Genomic DNA, 22,645 nt, shown 5'->3' on the forward strand with positions numbered 1-22,645 from the left:
CTACTAGCTCAAAATATTATCAAAAGGATCGAACTAAGAAAAATGGTAAAGACAAAAGTGATGGTGTTACGATACCGGGGCACCTCCCCCAAGCTTGGCAGTTGCCAAGGGGAGTGCCCATACCCATGTGATTATGTCTCCTTTGTTGGTGAAGAAGATGGAGTTGTTGATCCTGGATAGTCGCACATCGAGCGAAGGAGATCTTCCAACTTGTGGACAATGCCCTTGAGTGCGATGATATGCTCCTTCAACAAAATATTTTCATCTGTGAGATACTTGTTTTGTATACAAACTAACTCAATCATCTTGAAAGCTTCGATCTCAGTTGGGGTGAGAAGATTGTGATCAAGTTGAAGGATGTCTTCTGTTGCCGGAACTTGGTGCTCCGTGGCCTTCTTGATCCCTTCATCCTTGTTGATCTCCATGGGTTATTCTCTTTTCAGCTCTAAGTTCATTAGCCAAGCATCATTGCCCTCATTGTTGGAGGAGGAGGGAGACGTCATGATGCTTGGCCTTGACAACCCTGGCAGAAAATAGCTCGAAACAAGAACAGGAAATTTTTGGGTGATACGGTGGTCAAAACTTTCGGGAGATCATATAATGAATTTTTACCGACCAAAATACGTATCATGCAAGAAAACGGAGTCGGAGAGCACACGAGGTGCCCACAAGGTAGCGGGCGCGCCCAGGGGGTAGGGCGTGCCCTCCACCCTCGTGGAGCCCTCGTGTCCTTCCCAGACTGCTTCTTATTTTTCTATTTTTCTAAATATTCCAAAATGGAAGAAAGTTGCCATTAGAACTATTTTGCAGTCGTTTTACTTACCATACCACATACCTATTCCTTTTCAGAGTCTGAAACGTTCTGGAAAGTGTCCCTTATGTATTCCTCTGGGGTTACGGTTTCAATAACAATGGTTTCAACATTTATAGGATTACCTGAGATATAATGTTTGATTCTTTGACCGTTCAACACCTTCGGGTTTGTGCCTTCGAAGTTGTTGATTTTTATGGCCCCGGAACGATAGACCTCCTCGATAACGTAAGGACCTTCCCATTTAGAGAGAAGTTTTCCTACAAAAAATCTTAAACAAGAGTTGTATACCAATACATAATCACCTACATTAAACTCACGCTTTTGTATTCTTTTGTCATGCCATCTTTTAAATTTTTCTTTAAACAATTTGGCATTCTCATAGGCTTGGGTTCTCCATTCATCGAGTGAGCTAATGTCAAATAACCTCTTCTCACCGGCAAGTTTGAAATCATAATTGAGCTGCCCAATAAGCCTTATGTTCTAATTCGAGAGGTAAGTGACATGCTTTTCCATAGACCATTTTATACGGAGACATACCCATAGGATTTTTATATGCAGTTCTATAGGCCCATAATGCATCATCAAGTTTCTTGGACCAATTCTTTCTAGATCTATTAACAGTCTTTTGCAAAATTAATTTGATTTCTCTATTACTCAATTCTACCTGACCACTAGACTGTGGGTGATAAGGAGATGCAATTCTATGATTAACATCATACTTAGCAAGCATCTTACGAAAAGCACCATGAATAAAATGTGAACCACCATCAGTCATTAAATATCTAGGGACTCCAAACCTTGGAAAAATAACTTCTTTAAGCATCTTAATAGAAGTGTTATGATCAGCACTACTGGTTGGAATAGCTTCTACCCACTTAGTAACGTAATCAACAGCAACTAAAATATGTGTATATCCATTGGAGGTAGGAAAAGGTCCCATATAATCAAAGCCCCAAACATCAAATGGTTCAATAACAAGTGAATAATTCATAGGCATTTCTTGACGTCTACTAATATTACCAATTCTTTGACATTCATCACAAGATACAACAAACTTACGGGCATCCTTGAAGAGAGTAGGCCAATAAAAACCAGATTGCAATACCTTATGTGCAGTTCTATCTCCAGCGTGGTGTCCTCCATAAGCTTCGGAGTGACACTTGCGTAGGATCTGTTCCTGTTCATGCTTAGGTACACAACGTCTAGTAACACCATCTACTCCTTCTTTATAAAGATGTGGGTCATCCCAAAAGTAATGTCTCAAATCATAGAAAAACTTTTTCTTTTGCTGGATTGTGAAACTAGGTGGTATAAATTTAGCAACAATATAATTAGCATAATCAGCATACCATGGAGCAGTACGAGAAGCATTTATGACATTTAATTGTTCATCAGGAAAGCTATCATCAATAGGTAGTGGGTCATCAAGAACATTCTCTAGCCTAGACAAATTGTCTGCAACGGGGTTCTCAGCTCCCTTTCTATCAATAATATGCAAATAAAATTCTTGTAGCAAGAGAACCCATCTAATAAGTCTAGGTTTAGCATCTTTCTTTTCCATGAGATATTTAATAGCAGCATGATCCGTGTGAATAGTTACTTTAGAATCAACAATATAAGGTCTGAACTTATCACAAGCAAATACAACTGCTAAGAATTCTTTTTCAGTAGTAGCATAATTTCTCTGAGCATTGTCTAGAGTTTTACTAGCATATTGAATAACATTTAATTTCTTATCAACTCTTTTCCCTAGAACAACACCTACAGCATAATCACTAGCATCACACATAATTTCAAAGGGTAAATTCCAATCAGGTGGCTGAACAATAGGTGCAGAGATCAATGCTTTCTTAAGTACTTCAAATGCTTCTACGCAATCATCATCAAAAACAAATGGCATATCTTTTTGTAATAAATTAGTCAAAGGCCGAGAAATTTTTGAGAAGTCCTTAATGAACCTCCTATAAAAACCAGCGTGACTAAGGAAACTTCTTATACCTTTGATGTCCTTGGGACATGGAATCTTTTCAATAGCATCAACCTTAGCTTTATCAACTTCAATGCCTCTTTTAGAAACTTTATGCCCCAAGACAATACCTTCATTAACCATAAAGTGGCATTTCTCCCAATTCAAGACAAGGTTAGTTTCCTCACATCTCTGCAGAACTCGATCAAGGTTGCTTAAGCAATCATCAAAATAGGATCCATAGACGGAGAAATCGTCCATGAAAACCTAACAAATCTTTTCACAAAAGTCAGAGAATATAGCCATCATGCATCTTTAGAAGGTAGCAGGTGCATTACATAAACCAAAAGGCATACATCTATAAGCAAAAGTACCGAACGGGCAAGTAAAAGTGGTCTTAGATTGATCATCAGCTGACACGGGTATTTGAGAGAAACCAGAATAACCATCTAGCAAGCAAAAATGTGTATGTTTGGATAATCTTTCTAGCATTTGATCAATAAAAGGTAAGGGGTAATGATCTTTTAGTAGCCTTATTTAATTTGCAGAAATCAATTACCATCCTAGAACCTGTAATAATTCTTTGAGGAATCAATTCATCTTTATCATTAGGAACGACAGTAATACCTCCCTTTTTAGGGACACAATGGACAGGACTTACCCACTGACTATCAGCAACGGGATAAATAATACCTGCCTCCAGAAGTTTTAGTATTTCCTTTCTTAACACTTCTTTCATCTTAGGATTCAGTCGTCGTTGGTGATCACAAACTGGTTTGGCATCTTTCTCCAAATTTATTTTATGTTGACATAGAGTGGGACTAGTGCCCTTAAGATCATCGAGAGTATATCCAATAGCAGCACGGTGCTTCTTCAGAGTTTTCAATAATCTCTCTTCTTCATGCTCTAAAAGGTTAGCACTAATAATAATAGGATATATCTTATTTTCATCAAGATAAGCATATTTAAGAGTATCTGGTAACGGTCTGAGCTCAAACACGGGATCACCCTTGGGTGGAGGAGGATCCCCTAGGAATTTCAACAGGCAAATTGTGTTTCAGGATGGGTTCCTGTTCAAAGAATACTTCATCTATTTCCCTTCTTTCATTCATAAACATATCATTTTCATGGTCTAGCAAATATTGTTCTAAAGGATCACTAGGAGGCACGGCAATAGAAGCAAGACAATAATTTCATCTTTACTAGGCAATTCCTCTTCACGGTGTTGTCTATGAAATTTAGAGAAATTAAACTCATGAGACATATCACCTAAACCAATAGTAACAACATCTTTTTCGCAATCTATCTTATCATTAACTGTGTTCAAGAAGGGTCTACCAAATATATGGGACAAAAGCTATCTTGTGGGGAACCAAGAACAAGAAAATCAGCAGGATATTTAGTTTTCCCACACAAGACTTCAACATCTCTAACAATTCCAATTGGTGAAATAGTATCTCTATTGGCAAGTTTAATTGTGACATCAATATCTTCTATCTCAGCAGGTGCAATATCATGCATAATTTCTTTGTATAAGTCATGAGGTATAGCACTAGCACTGGCACCCATATCACATAAGCCATGATAACAATGATCTCCTATTTTAACAGAAATAACAGGCATGCCTACCACGGGTCTATGTTTATCTTTAGCACAAGGTTTAGCAATTCTAGCAGTCTCATCACAAAATGAATAACATGCCCATCAATATTATCAGACAAGAGATCTTTAACAATAGCAATATTAGGTTCAACTTTAATTTGCTCAGGAGGTGTATAGGTTCTAATATTGCTTTTACGAACCACAGTTGAAGCTTTAGCATGATCTTTTATCCTAACAGGAAAAGGTGGTTTCTCAACATAAGCAGTAGGAACAATAGGATCATTATAAGTGATAGTCTTTTCTTCAACTTTAATAGGTGCAGCTACTTTTACTTCTATGGGAGGATGATATTTAAACCACTTCTCCCTAGGGAGATCAACATGAGTAGCAAAAGATTCACAGAAAGAAGCTACTATCTCAGAGTCAAGTCCATATTTAGTGCTAAATTTACGGAAAACATCGGTATCCATAAAAGATTTAACACAATCAAACTTAGGTGTCATACCTGACTCCTTACCTTTCGAGGTCCCAATCTTCAGAGTTGCGTTTAATTCTTTCCAATAAATCCCATTTGAATTCAATAGTCTTCATCATAAAAGAGCCAGCACAAGAAGTATCGAGCATGGTGCGATGTTATCATAAAGCCAAGCATAAAATTTTTGAATAATCATTTCTCTTGAGAGCTCATGATTGGGGCATGAATATAACATTGATTTAAGCCTCCCCCAAGCTTGAGCGATGCTTTCTCCTTCGCACAGGTATTTGAGAGAAACCAGAATAACCATCTAGAAAGCAAAAATGTGTATGTTTGGATAATCTTTCTAGAATTTGATCAATAAAAGGTAAGGGGTAATGATCTTTTTTAGTAGCCTTATTTAATTTTCGGAAATCAACTACCATCCTATAACCTGTAATAATTCTTTGTGGAATCAATTCATCTTTATCATTAGGAACGACAGTAATACCTCCCTTTTTAGGGACACAATGGACAGGACTTACCCACTGATTATCAGCAACGGGATAAATTATACCTGCCTCAAGGAGCTTTAGTATTTACTTTCTTACCACTTCTTTCATCTTAGGATTCAGCCGTCGTTGGTGATCACGAACTGGTTTGGCATCTTTCTCCAAATTTATTTTGTGTTGACATAGTGTGGGACTAATGGCCTTAAGATCATCGAGAGTATATCCAATAGCAGCACAGTGCTTCTTTAGAGTTTTCAATAATCTCTCTTCTTCATGCTCTGAATGTTTAGCACTAATAATAACAGGATATATCTTATTTTCATCAAGATAAGCATATTTAAGAGTATCTGGTAACGGTCTGAGCTCAAACACGGGATCACCCTTGGGTGGAGGAGGATCCCCTAGGATTTCAACAGGCAAATTGTGTTTCAGGATGGGTTCCTGTTCAAAGAATACTTCATCTATTTCCCTTCTTTCATTCATAAACATATCATTTTCATGGTCTAGCAAATATTGTTCTAAAGGATCACTAGGAGGCACGGCAATAGAAGCAAGACAATAATTTCATCTTTACTAGGCAATTCCTCTTCACGGTGTTGTCTATGAAATTTAGAGAAATTAAACTCATGAGACATATCACCTAAACCAATAGTAACAACATCTTTTTCGCAATCTATCTTATCATTAACTGTGTTCAAGAAGGGTCTACCAAATATAATGGGACAAAAGCTATCTTGTGGGGAACCAAGAACAAGAAAATCAGCAGGATATTTAGTTTTCCCACACAAGACTTCAACATCTCTAACAATTCCCAATTGGTGAAATAGTATCTCTATTGGCAAGTTTAATTGTGACATCAATATCTTCTATCTCAGCAGGTGCAATATCATGCATAATTTCTTTGTATAAGTCGTAAGGTATTGCACTAGCACTAGCACCCATATCACATAAGCCATGATAACAATGATCTCCTATTTTAACAGAAATAACAGGCATGCCTACCACAGGTCTGTTTTTTCTTTAGCACAAGGTTTAGCAATTCTAGCAGTCTCATCACAGAAATGAATAACATGCCCATCAATATTATCAGACAAGAGATCTTTAACAATAGCAATATTAGGTTCAACTTTAATTTGCTCAGGAGGTATATAGGTTCTAATATTGCTTTTACGAACCACAGTTGAAGCTTTAGCATGATCTTTTATCCTAACAGGAAAAGGTGGTTTCTCAACATAAGCAGTAGGAACAATAGGATCATTATAAGTGATCTTTTCTTCAACTTTAATAGGTGCAGCTACTTTTACTTCTATGGGAGGATGATATTTAAACCACTTCTCCCTAGGGAGATCAACATGAGTAGCAAAAGATTCACAGAAAGAAGCTACTATCTCAGAGTCAAGTCCATATTTAGTGCTAAATTTACGGAAAACATCGGTATCCATAAAAGATTTAACACAATCAAACTTAGGTGTCATACCTGACTCCTTACCTTTGTCGAGGTCCCAATCTTCAGAGTTGTGTTTAATTCTTTCCAATAAATCCCATTTGAATTCAATAGTCTTCATCATAAAAGAGCCAGCACAAGAAGTATCGAAATGGTGCGATTGTTATCAGAAAGCCGAGCATAAAATTTTGAATAATCATTCTCTTGAGAGCTCATGATTGGGGCATGAATATAACATTGATTTAAGCCTCCCCAAGCTTGAGCGATGCTTTCTTCGCAGATTTGAGAGAAACCAGAATAACCATCTAGAAAGCAAAAATGTATATGTTTGGATAATCTTTCTAGCATTTGATCAATAAAAGGTAAGGGGTAATGATCTTTTTAGTAGCCTTATTTAATTTGCGGAAATCAATTACCATCCTATAAGCTGTAATAATTCTTTGCTGAATCAATTCATCTTTATCATTAGGACAACAGTAATACCTTTTTAGGGACACAATGGACAGGACTTACCCACTGACTATCAGCAACGGGATAAATTATACCTGCCTCAAGGAGCTTTAGTATTTCCTTTCTTACCACTTCTTTCATCTTAGGATTCAGCCGTCGTTGGTGATCACGAACTGGTTTGGCATCTTTCTCCAAATTTATTTTGTGTTGACATAGTGTGGGACTAATGCCCTTAAGATCATCGAGAGTATATCCAATAGCAGCACGGTGCTTCTTCAGAGTTTTCAATAATCTCTCTTCTTCATGCTCTGAAAGGTTAGCACTAATAATAACAGGATATATCTTTTTCTCATCAAGATAAGCATATTTAAGAGTATCAGGTAACGGTTTGAGCTCAAACACGGGATCACCCTTGGGTGGAGGAGGATCAACAGGCAAATTGTGTTTCAGGATGGGTTCCTGTTTAAAGAATACTTCATCTATTTCCCTTCTTTCATTCATAAACATATCATTTTCATGGTCTAGCAAATACTGTTCTAAAGGATCACTAGGAGGCACGGCAATAGAAGCAAGACCAATAATTTCATCTTTACTAGGCAATTCCTCTTCACGGTGTTGTCTATGAAATTTAGAGAAATTAAATTCATGAGACATATCACCTAAACCAATAGTAACAACATTTTTTGCAATCTATCTTAGGCATTAACTGTGTCAGGAGGTGTATAGGTTCTAATATTGCTTTTACGAACCACAGATGAAGCTTTAGCATGATCTTTTACCCTAACAGGAAAAGGTGGTTTCTCAACATAAGCAGTAGGAACAATAGGATCATTATAAGTGACAGTCTTTTCTTCGACTTTAATAGGTGCAGCTACTTTTACTTCTATGGGAGGATGATATTTAAACCACTTCTCCCTAGGGAGATCAACATGAGTAGCAAAAGATTCACAGAAAGAAGCTACTATTTCAGAGTCAAGTCCATATTTAGTGCTAAATTTACGGAAAACATCGGTATCTGTAAAAGATTTAACACAATCAAACTTAGGGGTCATACCTGACTTCTTACCTTCGTCGAGGTCCCAATCTTCAGAGCTGTGTTTAATTCTTTCCAATAAATCCCATTTGAATTCAATAGTCTTCATCATAAAAGAGCCAGCACAAGAAGCCTCGAGCATGGTGCAATTGTTGTCAGAAAGCCGAGCATAATTTTTTTGAATAATCATTTCTCTTGAGAGCTCATGATTGGGGCATGAATATAACATTGACTTAAGCCTCCCCCAAGCTTGAGCGATGCTTTCTCCTTCGCGAGGCCAAAAATTATATATATAATTACGATCACGATGAACAAGATGCATAGGATACAACTTCTGATGAAATTCCAATTTCAATCGTTTGTAGTTCCATGATCCCATATCATCACATAGCCTATACCATGTCAATGCATCTCCCTTCAAATATAAAGGGAAGACCTTCTTATTAACATCATCGGGCACACCTGCAAGCTTAATAATCCACAAACTTCATCCACATATATTAGGTGCTCATCAGGATGCATTGTTCCGTCTCCTGCAAAAGTATTAGGTAGCAGTTTTTCTATCATACCCAAAGGAATCTCAAAGTAGACATTTTCATTTTAAGTAGGTTCAGTAGGTTGAGGAGAACTCTTTGCTCTTCTGATCGGGGTGAAGATACCCGAACAAGCCCCTCAGAGGATTACTTTCCATAGCAACAAGTGACATTAAATTCAGCACACTATATAAATTTTTCCTTACCAAATTCCCTGCCAAAGGCGCTTCACTCCCCGGCAACGGCGCCAGAAAAGAGTCTTGATGACCAACAAGTATAGGGGATCTATCGTAGTCCTTTCGATAAGTAAGAGTGTCGAACCCAACAAGGAGAAAAAGGAAATGATAATTGGTTTTCAGCAAGGTATTCTCTGCAAGCACTGAAATTATAGGTAACAGATAGTTTTATGATAAGATAATTTGTAATGAGCAACAAGTAACAAAAGTAAATAAAGTGCAGCAAGGTGGCCCAATCCTTTTTGTAGCAAAGGACATGACTGGACAAATTCTTATATAGAGAAAAGCGCTCCCGAGGACACATGGGAATTATCGTCAAGCTAGGTTTCATCATGATCATATGATTCGCGTTCGGTACTTTGATAATTTGGTATGTGGGTGGACCGGTGCTTGGGTACTGTCCTTACTTGGACAAGCATCCCACTTATGATTAACCTCTATTGCAAGCATCCGCAACTACAACAAAAGTATTAAGGTAAACCTAACCATAGCATGAAACATATGGATCCAAATCAGCCTCTTACGAAGCAACGCATAAACTAGGGTTTAAGCTTCTGTCACTCTAGCAACCCATCATCTACTTATTACTTCCCAATGTCTCTAGGCCCAAATAATGGTGAAGTGTCATGTAGTCGACGTTCACATAACACCACTAGAGGAGAGACAACATACATCTCATCAAAATATAACGAATACCAAATTCACATGACTTTGTTGTGTCTGGTTTGTTTCTTTCTGTCTTTATTTTGTTACTGGCTAATAGCCCAGTATATTTCAAACGATGACTTACTTTGAATTAGCATATGACGTTCTTCTCTCATTCTCTACGAGATCAAATGCGTAACTTCTTCTTCCAAGAGCGAGATTTCTACTGTTGCATGAGATCAGGAGAGCGTTGGCGGTTATGGTGTATAATATTCATGATGGGATCTGAACATATGATCTTCAACCAAGTAAACCAACTAGCATAACTACAAGGAGTAAAACACTACTAGCAACCCACAAGTACCAATCCCGGACTTGGAGACAAGAATTGGATACAAGAGATGAACTAGGGTTTTGAGAGGAGATGGTGCTGGTGAAGATGTTGATGGAGATTTCCCTCTCCCGATGAGAGGACGTTGGTGATGACGATGGCGATGATTTGCCCCTCCCGGAGGGAAGTTTCCCTGGCAGAACAGCTCCGCCAGAGCCCTAGATTGGTTCCGCCTCGTGGCGGCGGAGTCTTCGTCCGAGAAGATGGCTTATGATTTTTTTCCTCATCGAAAGACTCCATATAGCAGAAGATGGACATCGGAGGGCCACCAGGGGGCCCACGAGGTAGGGGGGCGCGCCCCCACCCTCGTGGGCAGGGTGTGGCCCCCCTGGTGAACTTCTTGCGCTCAGTATTTTTTATATATTCTGAAAATGACTTTCCGTGAAGTTTCAGGACTTTTGGAGCTGTGCAGAATAGGTCTCTAATATTTGCTCCTTTTCCAGCCCAGAATCCCAGCTGCCGGCATTCTCCCTCTTTATGTAAACCTTGTAAAATAAGAAAGAATAGGCATAAGTATTGTGACATAATGTGTAATAACAGCCCATAATGCAATAAATATCGATATAAAAGCATGATGCAAAATGGACGTATCAAGAAGCAGCACCCACTTAGGCGCGCGGAGCACCTAGTCCGCCTGTTCGCCGGGGAAGCGGCGCATCGGTGTCTATCATAGGGGTGTGGGGCGCAGGAGCTGCCTGCGCCCGATCTGGAGGTCGGCGGGGCTTGAATGGATGGCCGGGGGTGGTTCCAAGTACGGCGGTGCGGTGAGGTCGAGGGGAGGGCGCAGGCAGGGAACTGGGCTAGTGGTCGCTGGTGTTTCGAGGAAGATCGTCAACACTGACTGGCTGGAGGTAGATGAAGGTGATCTGCCCATTCGTTGTACATCGGACGGTGCAGAAAAAAATGGACTGACCTATTTGTTTTCAGTCGACTGTTATTTTCATAGAATCCTGTAGTAATTTAGTGTGCCATGCATGTTGTAGAGCTATCATATGTCTCCCGTCATTTATTTCTCACCGACCTGCTATCTGCTACCTTTACACCGTACTAATTGTGCACACACTTCACCCATACTCACACTATTGTTTTTTATGCATGGGTATTTCAGACTCTGACGCAGTGTTGATGAATGCAGAAAAGAAAAGACAGAAGTCGCTCTAGTGTAATTCCAAGATAAGCACTAATTGTTTTAGCGCTCTAAAGGGTGCAGTGTCAGCAGTTGGAGACAGTAAACGTAGCTCTGCAGTTGATGATCTCAATTTCCACACACAACCATCCCAGGTGCTTTCTTTAACTTCGCGCTGTCAAATGTGGTTGCATGTTGCATATGGTGTCTAGCTTGTATTGCTTCCAATTTGGTTAAATTGCATCTTCTTACTTTATAGATTATACCTTTGATAATGACATGCCTTCCTATTCTTGATACATACTACATACGTCTATTAACCATGTTCGTACATCAAACTAATGCTCTTTTGTATCCCTTGTCAATCACTTATGATGAGACAATCACCCAAGTGGGTTACTGTGAGACGCCATACTCGTTTAAAGAGTGCAGTGTCATCCTCCCCACATGATTCTCAAGAAACAACAAGGCTAAATGAAGATAGTCAACGTAGCTCTCTAGTTGATGACCGCAATTCCCCCACACCACCATCACAGGTGCTTGCTCTAACTTCGCAGTGTGATATGTGGTTGCATGTTGCACACAGTGTCTAGCTTGTAATGCTTCTAATTAGGGTAAATTGCATCTGCTTAGTTTACATATTATACCTGCGAATATGACATGCCTTCCTATTTTTGGTACACACTACATCTATGTGTTAACCTTGTTCTTACATGAAACTACCTCTCTTCTGTCTCCTGCATCAACCACTTAGGATGAGTCACCTTTATTCGTTGCATATTGCATATTATTTCTAGCCTGTTGCCATGTATTGCTTCTAATTTGGTCAAATACATTTGTTAGGGCACCCTTTTAATTTGGCAGAGTGATATTGGTTTCATCTTTCATATGGTTTCTAGCTTGCATTGATTCTAACAAGTTCAAGCACCTTGTGCTTAGTTTACATTTTATACATCATACATGTCAATATGTCACGTCGTCTTGTTTTTCATACATATTCCATCCTCCTATCATGCGACTGCCTTACATGAAAGTAATGTTCGTCAGTATCATGCATCAATGAGTTCTGAAAAGCAAATTTTATTCCTTTTTCTTGTGGGTTTGACTTGACAAGGAAAATTCAAGAAAGAGGAAGGAAAAGAGTAAGGAAGGTGATGATGGTGGTCCTCTGCAGCAATGTAAACGAAGCATGTGTACCGATTCTCCTTGTACTGATACTGCATTACAAGGTCCAAGTCTCTGCTCCCCTACTCCATCATCCAAGGTGCTTGCTCTAACTTGGCAGTGTGATATCTGGTTGCATGTTGCATATGGTGTCTAGCTTGTATTTCTCCTAATTAGTGTAAACTGCATCTGCTTAGCTTACACATGATACGTGTGAATATGACACGCTTTCCTATTTTGGTACATACTGTATCTGTCTATTACACCATGTTCTTACATGAAACTACTCTTCTTATGTATCATGCATCTGTCACTTATGATGGGACACCTTTAAGTTGGCAGCATGATATTGGTTTGCGTCTTGAATATGATTTCTAGCATGTATTGCCTCTAGTTTGATGAACGCCACCTATGACGAGACAGTTTTAACTTGGCAGAGTGATATTGATTGCACCTTTCATATGGTGTCTAGTTTGTAGTGCTTCTAATTTGTTGAAGTGCCTTCTGCTTAGTTACCACATCATAGGTGTGAATATGTCAAGCCATCCAGTTTTCCATACATATTCCATCCTCGTATCATGACTTTGCCTTTCATTAGAGTAGTGTTCGTCAATATCATGCATGAATGAGTTCTGAAGAGCAAATTATATTCCTTTTTCTTGTCGGTTTGACCTCACAATGCAAAATCAATAAAGCTGAAGGAAATTGACAAGGCATTGGATGATGGTGGTCCTTCCGAGCAACTGAAATGGAGGTTCTCTACAGATTCTACTCCGCCATCCTCCCAACAAGATTCACAAGACAACGCAAGGCTAGACAGTCAATGTAGCTGTGTAGATGATGAGCATATCTCCCCTACTCCACCATCATAGGTGCTTGCTCTAACTTGGCACTATTATATGTGGTTGCATGTTGCGTATGATTTCTAGCTTGTACTCCCTCCGTTTCTTTTTAGTCTGCATATAAGGTTTGGTCAAAGTCAAGCTTTGTAGAGTTTGACTAACTTTATATTAAAAAATATAAACATTCACAATATGAAATCAATATTATCAGATGCACCATGAAACGTATGTTAATACTATATAGTTTTAGTATTGTAGATGTTCATATTTTTTATATAAATTTGGTCAAACTTTGTGCAGTTTGACTTTCACCAAATCTTATATGTGGAGCAAAAAGAAACGGGGGGAGTATTACTTCTAACTTTGTTGAATTGCATCTGCTTACTTACACATAATGCCTGTGAATATGACATATGTTCCTGTTTCTAGAACACACTATATCTGATCACACGATGTTCTTACATCAGACTACTGTTCTTGCATATCTCGCATCAGTCACTTATGATAGGGCACCTTTAAGTCGCCACTGTGATATTGGTTGTGTCTTTCATATGAGTTCTAGCATGTACTGCTTCTAATTTGTTGAAACGCCATATAGTTGGAACTTGGCAGAGTGATATTGGTTGCATCTTTCATATGGTGTCTAGCTTGCAGTGCTCCTAATTCGTTGAAATGCCTTCTGCTTAGTTACCACATCATAGGTGTGAATATGTCACATCATCCTGTTTTTCATACATATTCCATCCTCGCATCATGTGTTTGCCTTTCATCCAAGTAGTGTTCATCAGTATCATGCATGAATGAGTTCTGAAGAGCGAATTTTATTCCTTTTTCTTATCAGTTTGACTTCACAATGCAAAATCATTACAGCTGAAGGAAATTAGTCTGGCAGTGGATGATGGTGGTCCTTCGGAGCAGCTCAAACAGGGGGTCCCTACAGATTCTACTCCACCATCCTCCCAACAAGATTCGCAAGACAACACAAGGCTGGACAGTCAACGTAGCTGTGTAGATGATGAGCACATCTCCCCTACTCCACCATCACAGGTGCTTGCTCTAACTTGGCAATATTATATGTGGTTTCATGTTGCGTATGATGTCTAGCTTGTATTGCTTCTAACTTTGTTAAATTGGATCTGCTTACTTTACACATAATGCTTGTGAATATGACACGTGTTCCTGTTTCTAGAACATACGTGTACATGATGAGCACATCTCCCCTACTCCACCATCACAGGTGCTTGCTCTAACTTGGAACTGTTATATGTGGTTGTGTTTTCCGTATGATGTCTAGTTTGTATTGCTTCTGATTATGTTGAATTGCATCTGCGTAGCTTACAACTTATACCTGCAACGATCACTTACCCATAAGACACATTTAACTTGGGACTGTGATGTAGGTTGCATCTTGCATTGTCTTCTAGCTTGTAATGCTTCTAATTTCTTGAAATGGCACTTACGACGAGACACTTTTTACCTGATAGAGTGATATTGGTTGCATGTTCATATGGTGCCTAGCTTTCATGTCTTCTAATTTTGTTGAAATGCCTTCCACTTACTGTTTTTTCATACATATTCCATCCTCCTATCATACTTGTGAATATGAAACGCTATCTTTTTTTGTATATATTCCATCCTCCTATCCTGCGTTTGCCTTACATTAAAGTAGTGTTCGTCTGTATCATGCATCAACCAGTTATGCAGAGCTAATTTTATTCATCTTCTTGTGGTTTTGACTTCATAAGGCAATATCAGAAAATAGGAAGGAAAAGAGTAAGTTAGGGGATGTTGGTGGTCCTCCGTACCCACGCAAACAGAGACTCTCTAGATTTTCCACTTCTACTGCTATTGAAGTTGAAGTCCCAAGTCTACATGATGAGTTCATCTCCCGTACTCCACCATCGAAGGTGCTTGCTCTAAGTTGATAGTGTGATAATTGGTTTCATGTTGCATATGTTGTCTAGCCTGTATTTCTTCTATTTTGATTAAATTGCACCTGCTGAGTTTATACGTTATACATGTGCATATGACATGGCGTTCTGTGTTTAGAATACACTGCATCTATCTATCATACCATGTTCTTACATCAAAGTACTGCTATTGTGTATCCCACATCAGTCACTCATGATTGGACGCTTTTAACATGGCAGTTTGATAGTGGTTGCATCTTGCATTGATTTATACGTTGTATTGCTTCTAATTTTTTCGAATTGCCACTTATGACAAGACACTTTTAACTTGGCAGAGTAAGATTGGTTGCATCTTTCATATGGTGTCTAGCTTGCATTGCTTCTATTTTCTTGAAAATCCTTCTGCTTAGTTTACACATCGTAGCTGTGAATATGTCATGACGTCCTGTTTTTCTTACATATGCCATCCTCATACGGTTGTCTTACATCCAAGTATTTCTTGTCTGTATCATGCATCAATGAGTTCAGAAGAGCGATTTTATTCTTTTGTGTTGTGGGTACGGCTTGACATGGCAAAGTCAAAAAAGAGCAAGGAAAATAATATAGTAGGGAGTGGTGTTACTCGTCGGGAGAAACGAAAAAGGATCTGCCGTCCAGATTCTGCTGGTACTTATAGTGCAGTAGAAGGTCCAAGTCCACCGGCTAAATCTACAAACATAGTATCACCTGCTCCACCAGCTGCAGCATCCGCTTCAACTGTACCAGCATCTCAACGAGTTACTCGTTCGTTTGCTCCGGAACTGGCCAGTTCCCAAGCTTCCTTCACACCTAACACTACTTCTGAAGCACTACTGACACAACATGACTTGGCAAGATCAGATGAACCTCATGAGCATCAACACCAAGACGGTACCTAACCGAGTCAAGTTTCAGTTGCATGCTCCTTTGTATGTACTCTCACAGTTTGATGTACACTAACACTTTCCATATTCGTTGTTGAACAAGCACCACGGCGCAAGCGGAAACAGACATCAGGGATAATGCTTAACAGATTAACAAAATCTAAAGGAGGAAGAATGGAGATCCATTTTGAGGCAGGTTTAAAAAGGCCATGTGATGCTACAGAGTCAGCCAAGTTAGTATCAGAGGCAGCCATTGTTGTTAGGTATCATGCACGTATCCTCCCAACGTGGATCCAGTACAGGAATGAGAAAGACAATACCCAGTTTAACACCTTCCTTGACCATTTATCCGTAAGTAATGTTATTCATCGCAATTAGTAATATTTTCTTGCTCTGTCCCATACTTTCTAGCTTCCTCCTAATAAGACTCACATTCTTTTTTCAACAGATGAGGTTCAAGTTGGATCCGAAAGATGATGCAACTAAACAAGCATGCACTCATGTTTTTCAGTCTGCTCTGCGACAGTATCGGTATCACCTTAGAAAATCTCACTTTGAAGGCAAGGCTAACAATGAAATCGCCCAAACATCTCCAGTAGAATATATTACAGATGAAGACTGGACAGCCCTCGTTAAAAACTGGTCTGATCCAAAGTATGAGGTAGGCTATATGTATTTGATCAGACCACATATTGAACTTGTATTTATGTATGTGCCTTACAAGTGTATCTTCTTCTAGGCTAACTGTTTGAAGAACAAGACCAACCATTCTAAAGTGAAATTCCAACAGACAACAGGATCTCGTAGCTATATTGCACACTGCGAGGCTCTTGTAAATAGCTGCTACTTCCTTCTTTTTTCTGTGCCATATTATCGTATCTATATTGACTTGCTCCAAATACAGAGGAAAGCTTGTGCGAACCAAAATGTGCCACACCAGCAAGATGAAGGGCATGAGCACACCAGTTCAAGCTGCTGTTGTAAGTCCTTACTCCTGCCTTTGAATTGATTGGTACTGTGATTTGTTCATTTAACTACTTGGTCTGCAGCCAATGTCAGTTACTCTGTTCACTTTTATACACAATTGTCTTAACATATCATTTCACCTTACATGGTTTAAAAGAGATGAAGGATATTCTTTTGGTCTTGATCTGTAATCTAGTTGTTATGTTCATGTGCGCACATAATGATAAAATAGCCTATTTGTTTTATATCTGTTTGCCCATGATATGAATGATGTCATACTATGTTCATCCTACTTTAAACCATGTCTCTTTATCCTTAGATGTCAACGAATGTGAGGAAATAGACAATATAGTAGGCATGCTACATGGACAAATGTTCCGAAAGTGATTTTATTATGTAGTTGGCACTACAATACATGCTAATGCATTACAGTAGTTCACCAAAATAAGTTATGTATAAACGGGTAACCTACTTTGTTTGTTTTTGTCTCATTAGTAACTTATCTGGTACACTAATCCAAAAGTTCAAACTTTTAGGAAGCTATGGAACAAATGATTGACCAGCCACAACCACCTGAAGGTGACGAGGCTAACACAGGCACCATGTCACCTCTTGCTACAGTGCGTCAGTATCTCTCCACTAACAGTGGAAAAAGCACCTTCCTGCGTAATTCTGGGTTGGTTGTCAAGGTAACCTCATCCAAATCGCCTACTGAACAAAATCTTCCTGCTAGGCAGAGTGATATATCTATGCTCCAGACATAAGTCCAATCCCTAATGGACGTCATTTTGGAAACAAGAATAGTGGTTGACAAATGTCGTCAAGATATGAATGGTTTTGAAACCAGACTATCAGACATTCGCTTTGTTGTTCAAGAGCAATGGTGGAAAAAAGGTGAAGATCGTGCCGCTCCATCAGATTCTACAGCCTAAAACATTAGCACTCAGGTCAAATGATATGTGCTTCTATACATCTGATGGTGATTTTATCTGCAAAGACTGTAAACTTTATGCCAACAAGCCTTTTGTTGTATGGTTGGAATTTATTTTGTTGTGATACAACATTTATGATGCTGCCAAAGGCTGCAGTAATTACGACGCTATTTTTGTATAGTGTAGGTTTATCTTAGTAATGTATTCGGCCGAAAGCTTCGTAGGAGCCCAACATGCCAACATTCGTCGGGACCATTCCAATTGGGCTAAAAACGATTATGGGCCGAAATTTGCATGTAGCCCACTAAAAATATCTGGGCCTAAATCAGCATAAGCTTTCATATTTTTCTGGTAGGCCTGTGCCCATAGTGGGCCTTTAACAGGCCTAAACATAATTTGGGCCCTCAGTAATAATAGGCCATTTACAGGTGTAAATATCTTGAGCCCATAAAAAACATGGGCCTTTAATAGGCCGAAAGTGAGATTGGGCCCTTTAACAGACCACATTATGGCCGTAAATGGGCTAGAGTTGAAATCGTCCGTTCATGGGACGACCATAATGGGCTGTCGTTATTCGGCCGTATTTGATGACGCTATGAAAACGGCCCAACGTATTAACGGGCCACAAACGGGCAGACTGCAACCACAGGCTGAATTTGTCCCGCAAGCAGAAAATGACAGTAATGGGCCGAAAGTAAACGAATGCTGGAAATGAGCCCAAGAATAAATGGGCCCTGAGAAGGCTGAAAGATAACATGGGCTGGTAACGGCCCAACGGAATAATGGGTCGTTAATGGGTATAAAGTGATACACTATTCATTACGGGCCAGTTTTACCACGGGCCGTTAATGGGCCGAGGGTTACTAAGGGCCTCATATGGGCCGAAAGACGTCATGGGCCATACATGGGCCAAAAGTTAAAACGGGCTGGAATTATATTGGATGGCCCAGATGACGGTACTGGGCCTACGGATAGGCCGTAACCGAGCCCTGGGTTAGCGGGTTGTAAATGGGATATATGCAAACAGGCCGTTAACAGGCTTGCCGTGGGCCGGCCCGCCACCTTTTGACCAAGTCAAACAGGCCGGCCTTTTCACGGGAATGGGCCTCTGTTGGGTCATGCCACGTGTCGATGTATCATAGGCACTTTGGGTCCAATGAGTGGATGACATCTGTCCCAACGGTGAGCCGACACGTGTTTCCTCCAGCCAATGATGATTTTACACGTGGAAAATCCCCATTGGTCGGGGCTGTTAACGGGTTATCGGATCCAAAACCAGACCCAATAGCTTAACGGCGTTCCGTTATGGTGGATGCCACGTGTCGATCACCCTTGACGAAAGCACTTCTGTGACGCGTGATTTGTTGTCATGGAAGTGGACACTTCCGTGATGATAATTTTGGTAATGTCATGGAACACTTCTACGACAGAACTGGTATGACTATCTTGATTATGTCATAAATTTGTCATGGATCTACATGCATCACAGAAAACGTGACCTATTGTGACAAACACGTATCATCACGGAAGTGTATTTTTTGTAGTGGTAGTTGTGGATGCTTGCAATAGGGGTTAATCATAAGTGGGATGCCTGTCCAAGGAAGGACAGTACCCAAGCACCGGTCCACCCACATATCAAATTATCAAAGTACCGAACGTGAATCATATGAGCGTGATGAAAACTAGCTTGACGATAATTCCCATGTGTCCTCGGGAGCGCTTTCCTTTATATAAGAGTTTGTCCAGGCTTGTTGTTTGCTACAAAAAGGATTGGGCCATCTTGCTGCATCTTATTTACTTTTATTACTTGTTACCCGTTACCAATTACCTTATCACAAAACTATCTGTTACCGATAATTTCAGTGCTTGCAGAGAATACCTTGCTGAAAACCGCTTATCATTTCCTTCTGCTCTTCGTTGGGTTTGACACACTTACTTATCCAAAAGGCTACGATAGATCCCCTACACTTGTGGGTCATCATCCTTCAAATGGTTATTTCCATGGGCATACAATGCCTCGAATTGCGTGGGGATTCGAACCTCGCAATATCCCAAATAAATGGAGAATTTGATGCAAAAGATCCAAAGATGGCAGCATACCGCAACGCCGTACTCAAAATATCAGCTCGGTTTGAGGGGCTCGAGTTTCATCATGTTGCTCGAGACACTAATCAGGCAGCATACATCCTTGCTCGAATGGGCACTAAATGCGACCCCGTCCCACCTAACCCATTTTTGGAAAGGCTCTTCAAGCCATCCGTGGTATGCCAGGACGAGAGAGGCAATACTAGTCCGGAGCCGATCATACCCCCAGATGTCGAACACAACTCTGATATCATCAGGGGCTCGGGCACCGAAATGACACCTTCCGCCCATGTAATCATGGCCGTCATTGCCCCATGGTCCGAACCCTTCCTGGCCTACGTTAATAGGTGGGAGCTCCCTGATGACCAGAACGAGGCCCGTCGCATAGTTTGACGCTCGAAAGCCTACAAAGTTCATGAAGTAGAACTCTACAAGAAAAGTACTACCGGAGTTCTTCAAAGATGTATCTTCGAAGAGGAGGGACGGCAGCTCTTGGCCAAAATACATGCTGGTCTCAGTGGCCATCACTCCACAGCTCAGGCCCTCGTAAGTAAAGCCTTCCGTACAGGTTTCTTTTGGCCCACGGCCTGAGCAGATGCTCATGCCCTTGTACAATGATGTGTCGGATGCCAGCTATTCGCCAATCAAAGTCATATGCCGCCCACCGCCCCAAAAACAATCCCCATTACTTGGCCTTTTGCGGTCTGGGGGCTAGATATGGTCGGACCCCTTAAAGGGGGAAGCCACAAGAAGAAATATTTGCTGGTTATGGTGGATAAATTCACTAAGTGGATAGAGGCCAAATCAGTAAAAACAGCTAAAGCCGGGCCAGTGATCGACTTTATATCTGGCATTGTACACCATTATGGTGTCTCGCGCAGCATCATTACTGACAATGGCTCTAACTTCACAACCAACGAGGTAAAAATTTGGTGTGCTAACTTGGGCATTAAGCTCGATTACGCCTCCGTATATCACCCCCAAACAAATGGTCATGTCGAATAGGCTAAAGGCCTGATAATGAGCGGCATCAAAGCCAGACTAGTGCAATCCCTATGGGAATCAGATAAACACTGGGTCGAGGAACTTGATTCTGTACTCTGGGGACTGTGGACCACGCCCAATCGCACGAGCGGGTACACACCCTTTTTCATGGTGTACGACGCAGAGGCTATCTTGCCCTGTGACATTATTCATGACTCGCCTCAAGTGCGCATGTATGAACAGAGAGAAGCCGAACTCGATCGGCAGGACGGCCTAGATGGCCTAGAGGAGGAACGTGATGTTGCAAAAGCCCGTCCCGCATTCTATCAACAACAGGCTCGGAGATATCAAAGCAGAGAAGTGCGGGCCAAGACTTATAATGTCAGCGAACTCGTTTTACACCTCCCGGGGAAGAAGAAGGACGATCTCAAACCAAAATGGGAGGGGCCCTTTATCATAGACGAAGTTCTCACAGGAGGGGCCTATCGCCTTCGTAATGCATCAGATAATCGCTTAGAGCGAACCCATGGAACGTTGCTCGCCTCCAAAGGTTCTACGCATAAGTTCGGCCATGTTCCTTTTTTTGTTTGTCTCTTCTTCATTTCTTTATATTTTCTTGTTTTTGTATGATTCCCAAGGTATGTTTGGATAAGCCGAACACTTACGGGGTGCACATCCTAAAATGTATATACCCCACGACACCTGGGGGCTTCCCTAACAGAAGCGCATTATTATTCAGAGCTTAGAGCTCACAATATATGTGTCGTTCACTCATATAAATACTTTTTCTACCATTATATGCATCTCTATGACTTCGGTTTTTGCCAAGCTGGGTTGCCTGGCTCTTGTGTTTATGCCCTACGTTCCCGATTGTTCGGCTAGGGCGTAAAGGGAGCACCTCTGCGATTGTTACAACCGGGTCACCAGACATGTACCACAGACAGGTGAAGCCGAAAGCTAGCATTCTTAAGAGAATAAGTGGTCGCCAATCAAGCGACAGATTGTTACATTATTGTAACCACTCCAACACCACGACACGCGTAATTACAGCATGCCAACCCAAGGAAAGGAACCCTTAACGCAACTATTTTCCTTGGAAGACGTTTCTTACATATGTAATATAACATACAACCCGAACTAAAACTTTTTGTCTGTTCGAGCACAATGATTGGGTTGCCTAGTTTCCGGACATAATGAATGCTTCTTTTCAAATAGTATCCGGAAACACTCCACCATTTTGGTTCGGAGGTTAAAGCTAAAAGCCTGTGATGACAAAACTTTTCACATGTTCGGATGAAGGTACAAGTTTATCATAATGTACATAAATACATTAAATCAAACACCTATTCCTTATCTATTCCATCTATAAAACTATATAACCTACAGTCTTCCTGCGAATACTTTGTAGCTATCATTACTTGGTCATACATCAATTCACTAGAATTTCTTTCCCGTCTGGTCCCTGTGGTCCCACTCAGGCCATATGATTTGGATCCAGCTTGGTGAAACGTGTCTTCACCATGGCCCAGGCTTCTCGTGCGCCTTCACGGTAGGCGGATGTCTTCCGTAGCTCAAACCGGCACCGGGCACCTTTGAATAAGTTTGCCAAGTCTTCCATACTTTCTGGAGGGGTCTCAGATGGCGATAATGCCTT

Source organism: Triticum urartu, chromosome 1, assembly GCF_003073215.2.
Source record: "Triticum urartu cultivar G1812 chromosome 1, Tu2.1, whole genome shotgun sequence".
NCBI lineage: Eukaryota > Viridiplantae > Streptophyta > Magnoliopsida > Poales > Poaceae > Triticum > Triticum urartu.